Raw genomic sequence first — 14,936 nt, 5'->3', positions numbered from 1 at the left:
CTGCGATCTGGCTATAGGAAAATGGGGGGACTTCATTCACCCTCTGGCCAAAGAAGAGACTGCTCTCCTCAGTCCCACCCCCTGGCAATGTTAGAGCTTTTCCAACACACTAAGCATCAGTTTCCCGCCAGTGAAGTGTTTGATGCTCTACTAAATGCAGTGGCACTCGGAGAGGTATAGTAACCCTCCATATGGAAAAGCCATTTGACACAAAGGTTGGAGGTCAAAAGTTTAAATGTTCATGACAGAGACGACAGCAGTCCTTTTCTGGTCAATAACATCAAAGGATTTGCCAGCTCTTAATGCTACTATTGTCATTTGTTTGGACCCTATTGAAATCCTAGCATATTTATTGCACTCCGGGAGTATAAGGACTTTTTGTTTGTTTTAATCTCTATGCTGAGGCCAAGGAGTCTCAAGTGTTGTGACTCCCCTTACTCCCGAGGAGAATGAGCAAGGAAACAATACCAGAGGATGCAGCATTGTAGTCCCAACCAACTTGGCGCTTTCTTCCCCACCAAAAAATATAAATGATGGATAGAAACATATGGTCTCTATTGGACAGGGCTGGAAATCTCCGCTTCTGGATGCCCCACATGATGGGTTTTAATTGTCCTGTGCTATGACAGGGGGTGAAAAGCACTCCCCACCATCAAGATCTCCATTTTGCCAGTCATTGTTGAGAAACCCTGCTCCGCAGCTGACTAATGCTCCCACTAGGCACAAGTGTGGAGGGGCCGGGAACAGCAGCGAGGCTCTCCAAGACGAACTGTAATGCCATAACCACAGAGTATCACTTTGCCCAGCCCTCCCTTGCTCTCTGAACTTCTGCCTGCGGTTAGGCAAAAACTTATTACCAGAGAGCTCTGCAGTGCATGTTCCAAGCACTGTATCAGCCATCGATACCTCGTGCCTTGCCAGGAGCAAGATCCAAGTTCATTTGTTACTACCTTCCTCAGATTCCTGTTCCCCTCTCCACAATGAGGATTAGCAGTTTAAGTTATGTTGCTGACCTCCATCTGGCTAGGCAGAAACAGATGTCTGCGCACTCGGGCACGATCTGATTTCAAAGTGGAGACTCTGGGTTACTAATGACGTTATAAAGGCAAGAGCACATGTTGGCTCTCAACAGTCCATTGTCTAATTGGGATGGTTTTAATCAAATATGAATGTAGCCAAGTTTTCACAGTTAATGAATAAATCCCCTTTTTAAATAAGGGCAGTAATTCTGAGCTCTCCATCGAGGCAGCATCCCAAGGAATGCCTACATGAGCGGCAGTCATCACTGAAAGCCCCTAAGAGACTGCAGCCCAGCTCGTTGTTTAAACAGCTCCTAACTGCCCTTCCCAGAGGTAAGCTGCAGCCAAATTGTTTCCCTTCACTTCACAAACCAGATATGCATGGCTTATGTGAACAGCCCCGAAGTTTACTTTAGTCTCTGTTTAAATACCTTCTACCACATATTTCAAACAAACAGTTCACTTATTAGAAAGGCAAACAGCATAGCCGCAGAATACGAGCACTTGAGGAGAATCACTCTGGGCAGAGAAATCCTCTGCCCCTGTGTAAACACCGCCTGCTCTGCAGCTCCGGGCAGCATCCGCTCGCCACGCCACTTCAAAAGCCTTTCCACAAATACTTCACACGTCTGTTTGTGAGTAAATGATAACCCTGAAGAGATTATCTGCAGGGCTGAGAGCCCCGATGAATATCACTGCGGCTGCACAGGCACAGGCAGAAAAGCCAAAATGGTCACTGCCAGCCGCAGGTGAGTTATGAAACTATAATAAAGTCGGCAGCAATACAGTAACATCAGCTAAACCTGTTAAACTGGAAAAGCAGTGCTGTTTGGTAGCCTGCTTTGGCATATTTGGTTCCACAAAGGGAAGTCAGTTTTACCCTTAGCAATTAAAAGGTTTATGCACCTCCATCATTAACTGATTCGTTAAATCGGCACACAACAGAAAGTTGTACAGAACAGTGAGAAAGCTGCACAGCTGAGACATCACAGAATGGTTTGGGCTGGAAGGGACCTTAAAGCTCATTCAGTTCCAACCCCCTGCCATGGGCAGGGGCACCTTCCACTAGAGCAGGCTGCTCCAAGCCCTGTCCAACCTGGCCTTGAACACTGCCAGGGATGGGGCAGCCACAGCTTCTCTGGGCACCCTGTGCCAGCGTCTCAGCACCCTCAGAGGCAAGAATTTCTTCCTAATGTCTCATCTCAATCTCCCCTCTGTCAGTTTAAAGCCATTCCCCTTGTCCTGTCACTACAGGCCCTTGTAAGAAGTCGCTCATCAGTTTTCTTGTAGCCCCTTTAGGTACTGGAAGGCTGCTATCACCAGATAAAGCACTAAGCTCTGTCTTCCTGAACAAATTATACATGGCAATTCAATCGCCTCAGGAGCGCATGACACTCAAATCCCAGAAACAAGTACAAAAGGAGGAGGAAGACAACTAGACATGGAGAGGAGAGGCAATGGAAGGCAGCCAGTGCTAGGAGGGTCCATCCCCTGCTCCCCTCTCCATGTGCCGATACAGCTCCAGAGAACACCCGTCACCAAGCAGGGAATACGCCCTTCAAGAGAGCAAAGCACCTCACAGTTTGCTGTGACACCCTGCTGGTTTTACTGCTTTGTGCCAACTGAAAGCTTTAATCAAAATATGGACATCTGCATGTTTGAAAGAAAGGACACTGAGGCAGCTCATTACAAGTAAAGGCACTCTCACCACATCCATCACTACCATTGTCTTTGGAGCTACCACAGGAAGCTGAAGGGACCTCTCTTGGCATCAGTCAAAAAGCACAGACCCATGGTATGCCCAGATCTTAACCTTAAAAAATAAATTATCAACTATTCATAAGCTCTTAAATCCATTTTCAGACAAAAATAAAAAAAAAAAATCTAAAAACCCTTCAGTTTATAAACAAGGACTGATAGCACCTGGCTGTAAGGTGAAGGTTCACAAGCTGTGAGAGCACTGGTGTTATGCCAACTATCATATAAAGAGGAGAGGAACAGACAATATCTTTATTAGGGGGAATCAAGTATTATCAGTTATGAACCTGAAGGTTAAGACACCTTGGCAACCACAACTTTAAGCTTGCAGTGACCCAAAACATAAGTTTCAGTTATTTTCATTCTTACGGTGAAATTAAGCCCCGCTAAGTCAATGACTTTTTATCATTCATTTCAGTGGAATCAGTGTAGCCAGCTCTTGGGATTTTATCATTAATCTTGTTTTTCTTTTCAGAGGTGTTTTGCTGTTTAACTCCAGTCTTTTCAGTCATGTCATTAAGGAAGAATCTCAGCTTTCATCTAAAAAAAGTTACGGAAAAACCCCACCAAACAGGACCTCCAAACACCAGCATGTGTGTTTCCAGTTGTTATGGTTGCAGAGAAAAGCTGGAAAACGAGAAATTCCCAGCTTTCATAACCTGTGAGCAAATAAAAAGATCCAACAAAAACATACACAAGCACGTAGGTAGGTACAAGATCTTTCAATAGTATGTGTTTTGCATGCTCACATACACAAAGTTCCTATTTTGAATACCTGAGGGATAGCAGGACAGTACAACTTTGTTATAAATGGTATCTGCTGGCATTAAAATCTGTGGGGTTTAACTGTGATGACCTTAAAAGTTGCTTAAAGGTTTTGGCCCATACCAGAATTGCACATCAGGTAACAATGATTTTTTGACTACTTAATGCTTCCTGGACAATGGATATTTTTCATCCTCTCTATTAAGAGCTGAGGATTCTTCCACACTCTGCTTTAAGATCTGTCTGGGTTAATGAAGATTTACTGAAACACGTGAGGTAGACAGATCCTCTCCAAGTTTTTTAGCAGAAAGACTGAATTTAGGTTTAAAGTGGAAATAAAAGCCCTAAATTTCAGCATGAACTAGAGAAAATAACAATCTCAGCCAGCTCTTTAAGAGGCTACAGTAATACAAGCAATAAATTTACTATTATTATTACAACTGATAACACAAGCTGAGCTAATGGAACTAAAATATCTTCTAAACCAGTTCTTGGAGAGCTGATAATATTAACCTTTAGGTGCCAGGAGCTGGGGATTTCCCAGCGTACCAAGCTGGTTGACTTAACTGACACTAAAAATAGGGCTCCAAACCCTGGTGCTCTTGTGGGTTATGTACAAACAATATGATGGTGGTTTTTTTTTTCCAAGCAACTCTGATCCATTCAGAAGGGCAAAAGAAGTAAAAAAAAATCCATTTCTTTCAAGATGTTTCTGGCCTGAGGCTTTTCTAATGCAAAACGGGGAAAAACAATTTATTTTTCATTATGCCATTCACCAATTTTCAACTCGAAACACACCACTTCTATACAAGCCGTTCTTTACAACATTCCAGTGAATCCTTCACTGCAGTTTTTTTGTTCCCTAGCACATTCAGCTACTAGCTGGAATGTGCCTGGCCACTGTCCTTAAAGCATCTTTGCTAGGAACAACTGTGAGTAGTACAAGACTTAAGAGACAGCAACTCCCTTTATTCCTTTATTGCACATATTTATTCCACGTATTAATAGCAAAATACAAATGGTTTGCATGTACACATCCCGGTTCTACCTTCTGTTTGACCACCTGAATGAAAGAGGAGATGCCTCAGCCTGTCCTGGTATTTAAAAGACACCTAAATTTTACTCAGATTGGTCTTGCTCAGCTTCTGCAAGAAGTTACGCTTACCAAACAGCACATGGTTTTGTTGGGCTGATGGTTCAAGGTGCTGGAGTCAATCTAAGCTCCACCTCAGGCACCAGCCAACAGACCACAGCTTTCCATCCAAACGCAGAACACCCTCCCGCCACAAGTGGAAAAGCTCCACAGAATAGCTCAGATATAAGGAATCCTTTGAGCCACAAACACAGAGAAGAGTCCTAGGAACACAGGACAAGCCATTGTCCCATTTTTTTTCTCTGCAAGTGTTATTTCTGTTCCTTTCTTTACTCAAGCAGTCAGCAATCAGTTTCATTTCATCTACCCATACTGCAGCAGTAAAAACTTCAAACAAAGAGAACAACTTGTGTGAGCATCTTACGGATGTACTTTAAAGAGCAAAAATACGTAACAAGCACTCACTGAAGAAATGCAGGTCTCTGTTTTAGCTCCACAAGAGATCACCATGGCTTCTCCTTTCCAAGTGTTTAACTTGGGGTGACATCTCTTTGGAAAAAATGACCTCTCGCTTGATGCCCAAGCCCAGGGTCACCCTCAAGAGACTCTCAATCATGCTTGAGCTCAGCAGCCTTCTTGATAGAGGAATGTGAACAAGCAGCATCAACAATAGCCTGGGATCCTAGATTCCTCTTGGTGACATACTCTCATTAGTCAAAAGAAGATGGCAACACTTCACTGCTCTCTACAAGAGTGGTGACACAAGCTGCCCTTTAGCGCACAAGAGCAAATACGAGGGGTTTGTCCCTTTCTCACGTGCAAACACCATCAAGGCTTCAAAGCAGCAACAAGTACATTTAGTATTTTCTTCAGTTCACCAAAATGGATCTCCAGAACTGGGTGAAAAATCCCAAATGGCTAAAGCAGGTAGGAGCTTGAAAACTGTTTTTCTTAGGTCTGCAGATTCATCGGTAAGTCGTGGTAGAACTTGAGGGGAACCAACAACAGAGACAATGAACACAGTGAAGAATCCTGTGATGAGGTACAGTAGAATCTGCGACCAAAACAAAGTGTTTCAGAAGAACTAGCAACTATCCCCTTCTTCAGACACGAAGCTGGTCCGTTCTGGCAGAAACAGAAATGAAGATACTGGGAAGGTCAAAGTAAGGCAGCGACAACCAGGACCCAACGGAGCTGAGAGTCGATATCTGAGCACCCAGCCAGCCCTAATGGGCGATTTGGGGAGGGCTGACACATTGTGCCAGGCACATGCAAGGCCTTCTTGGCCAGGTGGGAAAGCAGTTTTCAAGATGAAAAGCTCCCTTTGGCTGTCTTTGCTTCTGGCATTTGTTCCTGTTTGTATCTGATTACAGCTCTGGCGTACAATTTGCTTTTGGGGAAAAAATATTCAAGGGAGAGTCTCTTTTTCAGACACAGGCTTAGGGAGAAAACCAGAGCCTTATTCTCCCTCCTCTCCCCACTCCCAAGCTGTGCATAACAGGGTGAGGGTCAGGCGGGCAGCAAACTCTCTGTAAGTAATCCCCAATTAAGTTCATCCTTTAACTGGAACACTTGGCTCACAGGTGGATGCTGTTTCTCCTGCGCACGTAAGCTCAGCAGAAAGAAATCCCTGGCTTGAAGCTGTGTGCCCTGAGCAGAGGGAAGCTCCTTGCTCCCTGGTGCTGAGCTAGCAGGTAAGGAGCAGCAAGAAGACCATGCTGACATGAGACCTATGCTATGGGGACATGAATAACTCCTGACTGGCACCGATGGCCAGCAGTACGCATGGCAAGACTGAAGTAAGTCTGATTGAGAACCCAGTTCATTCATCTCACACAAACCCTGCGAAGCATGCAGCAGGCTGCAAACATAATGACTTCTGAGGGCCTGACAGGGGCCTGGAAGAAAAACGGACAAGGCTGCTTTGGGCTAGTTAAGTGCTGTGTTGTGTATTCAGTTCTTTAAGAAAAGCATTTCTACCAGGACCAGGGACATTTGGTACACACACACACACACACAACAGCGCGCTGGGGCTTTGCCTGTACATAAGAGATGCAGCCAGCAAATACAGCCATCAGAGTACAGTGAAACTCTCCCAGAGGCTGGGAGCTGCATCTCCCATGTACGAACCACACAATGATCTGCAGAGCCAGTGCCTTAAGTGGGGCATGGCTGTACGAGGTACTCTGACATCTACAGACGCATTCACCCTCTTTGAGAGGCTCATACCTTACCAGCCCTTAGCAGACTGGAGGCTAAAACATGCCAGGGAGTTTCCAGCCCATCAAATAAAATATAGAGGTGTCTTCTGGGAAAGGCTTTTCCAGCCAATGTTCTATTTAATATGCCAGTGCTTCATTGCACGGTGTTAACCCCACCACAGAAAAGAGAAAAAAAAGGAAGAGGATTAGGGGTGGCAGGAGCTGGACTCTGGACATGCTCCAAAACCCACATTCCCAATGCAGCTGAGAATCACTATGGGGACAATTCAGTACATACTAGTTTTCATTTGACAGCTTCAGGCTCAAACCCCCAGGCATGTTGAGCTGTGTGTTTAAATCCCACCACACTGCTCCAGCCACAGCATCTGGAGTGCTTGCAATGGCTGCTGCCTCCCTAACAGGTACTAGTTTTGCTGCCAAACCAGCTGGGGAAGACGTATTGGCAAAGTTCTGGCATATGAATGTGTGCAAGGGCTTTTGAACTTCTTCCCCCTGCCCCATCACTTGCTGGCAGGGGGCTATGCCAGCACAGACACTTTGAAATAACAGAAAAGAACAGAGAGAGCTGAAGGAGAATCAGGAAACAAAGTAACAGCTAAAAAAAAAAACGTTTCCCAACAAACTGGAGTCCAGCATAAACACAGGCGTTAGGAAGCACTGAGAGAAGGATCTGATAGTGAGCAATATTAGGGACCTCTGTGAGAAGGCCTCAGAGCTCATTTGTTACTGAAACAGATACAAATCTGGCAGGCAAAGAGGAATAAGAGAAGGGGAAAAGAGACCAGAGCTTAGCTCAGGGATGCAGAGAGAGAGGGCGGCTGGCTTCCCGCCAGGGTTTTTGTGAATGGGTGGGTGTGCAGGATCCATTTCCTCCCAGTTCCATGAGGGTAGGGGGAACAAGAGGGTAGGAAAATGCTTCAATTGATCTGTTACTTGGTCATGCTTCAAAAATGTGCAACTACTGTCACATAACTTGATATTTTCCCAGTATTAAGGGGATTTTCTAACAGCCCGACTTCTTAACAAAGGTATTTTTCATTGTGTGCTGAATGTACTTGACTTTTACACACACTGTCTACTCATAAAATAATGCAAGCCCTTTAAGTGCAAAAAAACCCTGAATTTGTGAGTATAACATACTTTAATGTACCTGAACTGTCTTAAATTCTCATGCTGGCTTCTGCTGAGCTAACATTTTCTTCTTCCAGAATAAAGGGACACCAAACAGTGTTGTAAAAGGTCCAAGAGGCAATTTCACCTTGCAAAAATCGTAGTTTCTCCAAAGCACATCTGAAGCATAAATACTGCACTGCACTGCTGGCAAGACGAAGAAGGAAAGAAGAACATCTGATGATGAAAATGAACTAAACACATGAAAAAAATTAGAGCTTTAATATGGTGAGGTTTGGGGTGTTGCTGGCTTTTTCTCCCCCGAGCTGTATGATCAAGTCGTGTCCTTGTCTTTCATTGTGTGGATCTAGTTTTTCATTGCAAATGTAACTTAATTACAAAGCACGTGAATTGTGTGGTAGAGATATTCTAAGCTGAAATAATCATGTAATACTGACCAGATTACAGCAATTTGGAAGTCAGCTGCAAAACAAAGGAAGCAAAACTCTGAAGAGTACGTCACAGAACTCAAAGGAGGGACTGAATCTGAGGAAGGAGCACACAATAATTACAGCCAAGACTGAAAGAGCAGGGCCTAAATTTAGGCTTCTCAGCAGAGATTAAAGTACACAAGTCATAGGTTCCTTAAGTTATACTTGCCTAAAGTCAACATGCTTAAAGGAGGGGACTGCCAGACTTAAAAGAAGGGTGAATTTCCACCTCCAACTTTCAAATCTATTTATTACTCTGACACAAATCGAACCCAAACTTCACCACTGTTATTGATTATAAGCTTTCCAAACTTTCTAATACAGGCTTTTAGAACGCAAGCTGTTTTCAGTGCCTGGTAAGAACTGTGTAGCTCCCAGTAAGAGATTAGAGAATGGCATTTATCCAGGGTGAACAACGAAATATAACTTAGCCCTGGCCCCCTGATACGAAGGAGTTTTAGGTTTCCCTTAACCGGCAGGCTGCCCTGTGGGGACCGCAGGAGTTGTTTTACTTTGTACACCACAGCTTCATAGCAGAGCTTCTAAATGAACAACCTCTAATAATCACAGGTAAAAGGGAACTCGCGCTCACCAGCCACAACCCCCAGAGTAAGCCAACCTATTTGAGACTGTTTCTGTGCTACAAAGAGCAAGCAGGGACCAGTGAAAGCAGAAACTCTCCTAACTCCTCCCCAGCTCAGCTCCACTGTGGGATTTAAGACAGACCTCGAGGCCTGCCTGTAAATAAAGAGCAGGCTCCAGCCTTGCAAACTAGTGAATGCTTGAAAAGTGTTTTGAAGATGTAAAGAGGAGGCTGTCACTTAACAGAGCCTAAGTATTAAATAACGATAACCATTTAACATTCCTGCAGAGGCTTTTGAGTCAACAGCTTGTCACGCTGTGCTTGGCTGACTGAAGGGTAGAACAGCCACGCAGAGCATGCAAAGTTCTCTTTGTATCTCTCCAATCTCTCTCTCAAGGCTTGAATTTCTTACAGTTTATTTTTCTTCCAATATCTCACCTTCAGAACAGGTTATGTATTTTGGTGCTGCTCTGCCACCTTGCCTGAATTCGATTTTCGTTCGAGTACAGACATAGAAAGGAAAATGAAGATTATTTTAAAAGAAATACATATTCAATCCCTGATGGCTACTGGGGATGTTTCTGGCACAGCCTATTTTGTTTCTTGTGGGGTTTTTTGTTTATATGTATATATTTCTTATTATTACAGATGGATGCGGTAAGCTGTGTACACTTAAGTAGGGTACAGTGTATACGTTGTCCATCATTCACCAATAAAGAGGTTCTTATTTTCAGTACCACACAAGTTCATTCAACGAGCAGGACGTGATCACAGAAACATAGATCTTCCACGCTGAACAGACGTATCGTGATATATTCTAACAGGTGACATCAGTTACTCTGAGAAGACCCCATGCTTCTAAAACTAAAGGGATACTTTATAGAGATCAGCATCTATAAGGTAGCTAGAACTACAGATATATCTACCACCTTAGGCACATCCCTGTAGACTGGTATCTCAGTCTGTGCCCACCAAGCTGTTCCTTACCAAACCAAAAACCTCTACTCTCAGCTTCAAGTTTAGTGATGGTTTGAAGGTTTTTGGATTTGCTGGGGGGTGGGGGTGTGTTTTTGTGGGGTGTTTTGTTTTGTTGGGTTTTTTTAATACATCAATTCGTTACTCCTCTATCATTTCTATAAACCTTGCCTACCTATAGGAACTGGCACACAATATGCCGTTTACCACATTCTTATCACACCCTCTTAGTCTTCCTACCTCTTATTCTGTATTAACACCTTTAGATGATGTTACCCTTGTGTGGCCGTCTTCATTACTTTGGGAGAATTCATATTATACATCAGCAACACACACGAGTAATTTCTTCTGACCTTCCTACAACACAAGGGCCAACTGAGGAGCCTTCTGCTTAGAGCTCTTTTTCCCTTACACCAAGATGTAGCAACAGCCTTCTACAAAGCTGATTTCCTTTCTGCCTGTTAATAATTACGAACCTAAGACTTTTGCATAGGTCATGTCTTGCTACTGCTTACATCAGACGATTCCTTTTCCTACTGTCTTTTTTTGTTGCTTATTTGTCTAGACACATCAAGACAAGTGTCTAAACACATCAAGAAGTCCTTGTAATTCTCAATGTAGAGGACTGGGTTTAACCTTGGTTCTTCACACCTGCTTCTTTGTTCTGTCCATCATTTCTGCCAGCACTGTAGCACTGCTACCCTGGAAGCAAAGGTCAGATTCTCCAAGCTAACTTATGGATCAGCAACCCTTTCTGCTCTCTATAGAGTTCACTGTGCAGGCTCATTTCCTAAGTGTTGACTAGCAGGCATGCTACAGGCACCAAGACATCTCTCTATGACTGAAATTCACTGTTGCCGGACAGAAGAATTGGGTCTGTTTCACAGTTGACAGTCCCATGAAGAAGTTCAAGTATAACTGTACTACAGAAACTTAAAGACTACTGAAACCTAAAACTTCCAAGGTATATCACTTGTTAAGCCTTCTAAGGGGAAAAGCCTTAAGTAAATTTCTTACTCTTTTGAGACAGATGAGTTAACACGCTGGTTTGGAGACCTGTGGATTATTTAATTTATGATCAGATTACAGCAGGGATCAGAAGCTCTAAAGACACCCTATAATTAATACTTCCAAAAAACAGTGAGAATTTGACATTCTGTCTGCAGACTAGACCAGGCCAGATCTGAATGCAAGTTCTAAAGGGAAAACAAAACAATCACGAAGTACCAAGGGTAACAAGCCTCAGATCTGTTGGGGAGAGCAGAAGCAATCCTCCAAGAAGGAGCCTGCAAAATGCCAGCAGCGTGACCTTGCAAGAAGCAGTAGGAATCATGGTTGTATATACAGCAGAAGCAAATGCAACCATGAGAAAAGCCCAGCCCGTGGACAGAAACAAGATACTGGTAAAAAAGGTACTGGTAAAAACTACAGAGAAAGGACTAAAGAGAGTCTGTGTCCAAATAAACACAGTAAAATGCTTTGTAGAAGCGTTTAAAGGATACTTAATGAAATGAAGCCCTGAACGTAGATGGATCCCTTTTTACTTACGGGTAAATTAGAAACAAAGTCTCACAAGAAAAGTTAGTCAAGTAAAAAGTGAACCACAGAGTGGGAGAACAGCTGATACATATATATATATATATAAACACACATACATATATATATATATACATATACAGTGGGAATCTGACAGTTTGGTGATGTGGTAACAACACTGCCATCCAAAGTGCTGGCACAATTTCATCCCTAGGATGGCTATTCTGTTTCCATGTGTCTTAGGCTAGGCACTTGAATGTGTGACAAGACTGACAGCTAAGTTGTCCTGTCAAAGTTTAGTGCTCAGTCTAGGGTGTTTTTTCTACTCTGCTTGAAAAATCATAGATCCAAGTACCTGCAGGGCCAATTCACTCCATCTTAATGAAGGTGTTCAGAGCAGCCTGTGGCATGTAGGCATTTCCAGCTCTCACCACTGGCTAATAGAAAACCCAAACCTTCCTCCAGCCACCCAATTTTACCTCCCTCCCCTCTCCATATTCATCTGAACTCTTAGACTTCACCTTTCAACCATTCAGAAACAACCAGAACACAAGCTATGCAATGAAAGCTCTACAATACAAGGCACATATACACGTGGAGAGAGCAACAGAAAGAGGCAGCAGGGGTACTCCCATAGAAGGAAGCTGGTCCCAACTTCCACATGGAAATAACTAACCACAGGCAGAGCCACACAAAGGCATCTTCAGTTCCTTTCAAAAAAAGAGGAGGGAGATACCTATGGATTCTGGAGCATGGAAAGTGAAGACAAAACAAACTGACATATCAAATAAATCCTGTGGGGCACTACAGAGACCCAAGCTGAAAGCAACTGACAACAAAGGAATGTATACTATCAGCTGCACATGCAGCTTTCCCCTACATGGTGGAGTCTGAATATATGAGATTGCTGTTTAAACTTGATCACCAGAATGAGGTACCTGAATTCTTTGCCCTAAATGAGCTGGCTTATTCACTGTTAAAGGAAAGCCTCACTGCAGCCAGGTGTTCTGAGTCAGGGTTCCCATTCATTACTACCTAAGCATGCTGCAGAGACACTGCATGAAAAGAGAGGAAAAAGGTTTGACAGAAAGTACAAAGTGAGCAGAAGCCAAGAAAAGACAAATCGGAACAGAAGCAATCCAAGTCAGGAACAGTTGGAAACGACTGGACATTCCTCACTTCTGCTATCAGAAAAAAGACATTTTCAGCCCCATTGAAAGAGGCTTTGTATCCTCTTCCCCTGCTTCTAGCTGCTCTGTAACACAGCTCAGTTACACAACATGGCATAATTGGTGGGAACCCCTAGCATGCTATAAATCCCAGGTCATGTAGCACCATGGTCCTACGTTTTCTGAGGGTTTTTTCTTGATTACTTAAGAATTCCTACGCACAGAGATATTTAATGAATCACTAAGACAAATTCTCCCCTCTGAGTTCTTGGGCACCTGATCCTGCTTCCAAAAATACGAATCTAGAGAGTTCATGGAACAGCCCCTGAAGACACACATTAATCCCTGTGCAGATTAATGAGGTTAACCCACACAGATAGGCTGGAAGCCATCAACTGACTGACCTAGTGATGGCTTGCAGACCAACACTGACTTCAGTGGGTCACCAGCTCACATGTTGAATCAGGCCATATTTTAAAGGGAAGACATTTATACTAAACCAGATTTTTTCTCCCTTGCAACTACAATTCTTTCCAGTTTACTAATACTTAATGCTTTCTTCAAAGTCAGAAAAAGCACAGAACAAATGATCTACATTTACATATATTAACAGATTTAAAAATAGATATATACATGTATAGGAAAAAAACAATATAGAAGAGACTTTGTGGTTATTTTTAGCTAACATAAGAGGTTAATTCAGCGCAATAAAGCCTATCAACTTGTGAATGACTACAAAAATCACTTGTATAGTGATATAGCTGAAAGAGCCATACTGAATGCATTCCAGTAATTTCTTCCTGTCCAGGTATTATTGCCCCACTGCAGTGAGCTCAAGTTAGAGCTCTGAGCTAAGGCAGATCAGACATCACAGCTCACACAACAGAAACTGCATGGAAATGCTGCTTTATTTCCACCAGATACACAGGCGGCACAAATGGGCTTTTCCTATAGCTTTGTTTTTCCTCATCCTTATAGGTTAAGATGGACAACACTGGGTTACGCTGATCGCCCCTTACAGAGGCAAAACAGCATGTCAAGTTTCATCCTCCCCATTCCATCCCAAAACTGAGCAAGTCACCTCGCTTCCTGCTGACAACAAATGGCTGTGACCAAGTCGTTCCCCAGCCCAGCCTCAGTGACGCTTCTGCGATAAACAGTGTGTCATTTTCCATGAGGAAAACAGCATGTCATTTTCCATGAGGATATGGTTAATTCAAACAAAGCCTTTATATTTATGAGCTTACGTTGGCACCCGGTTTTCATGTCAGCATTATGAGTATCAATAGGAACGCAAAAGACTATGACAGAATCATCTAGGTGACAGGCAGCTGTAATGTAACAGCATCCACGAACATCAAGCAACTAATGTGCTAGTTTTGAGAAGAAAGCTTCCTTACTGACAAGAAGTCACTCATGCTAATTGAAGTCCCATGCTTGGTTACAGTAAATGACAAATCTCAGGATCTCACATAAGAAAGCTTTCCTTTGATACATCTGCGGGCTTGTCGTGCTCTTCTGACTTATTGTAAAATAAAGACATGGGACAGGAGGCTTTTGAGACTCCAAAAACATGAAGAAAAATAATGGAACTCATTACTGAGCAGTTTTGACTTGTTTGAGGTCTGCTTTTGCTAGTGAATGGAACAAATGATGTTACGGGGTGAAAGCTGCCAAGTTTCATTAGAGTACTTCTGTGAAAGTGTATGATCTCAGAGGCTATACACGTCAATTTACAGTAGAGTTTAGATTAAAGTGATGAATGTGTATCTAGTGTACATTTAAATGCAATTTTAAAAGAAAACCAAGCTGAGGCCTTCAACATGCCACTGCAGATTCTCCAGTGTAAAAGCAGAGCACCTCAAGCTGTTGTTAGTCTCTACTGTGAACACCACTCTATTTAATTAAATGCCCACTATAATTGTAAAGTTCATTTCCTAACCCTGGCTTCAGCTATCAAAATACAAGCAGTTTGAGCAGTGTTTCGTATCTGCTTGATCGGTAAAAGCTGTCAGAAGGTCCTGTCAAACATGAAACAGAGTAAAAGATGAATTTCCCAGTAAACACAGTTGTATTTTTCCTCTCTTTAGCTCAGGATGCTGGTTACCATTTCACTGTTTCCCTTCACAGCGAGCAGCCCAAGCACTCTTTCCTCCTGAAACCATTTCAGTATTTTTCAACTCTATTTACACAAAAAGCCATTCACTGAACCAGG

At 43.1% G+C, this 14,936-nt stretch overlaps 1 protein-coding gene across 7 annotated transcripts in view; it reads right to left on the bottom strand.

The window, feature by feature from the left end:
* GLI3 (GLI family zinc finger 3) overlaps positions 1–14,936 on the bottom strand; it is a 209,277-nt gene that overhangs the window by 106,938 nt on the left and 87,403 nt on the right. The gene's annotated exons all lie outside the window — the stretch shown is intronic.

This window comes from Pezoporus flaviventris, unplaced genomic scaffold, assembly GCF_033815535.1.
Source record: "Pezoporus flaviventris isolate CSIRO_AGI_PZ_B2104156 unplaced genomic scaffold, CSIRO_AGI_Pfla_v1 ptg000037l, whole genome shotgun sequence".
In the NCBI taxonomy this organism is placed as follows: domain Eukaryota; kingdom Metazoa; phylum Chordata; class Aves; order Psittaciformes; family Psittacidae; genus Pezoporus; species Pezoporus flaviventris.
Note: the sequence above shows the minus strand (reverse complement) of the source record. Positions and strands in the feature narration are given on the sequence as shown.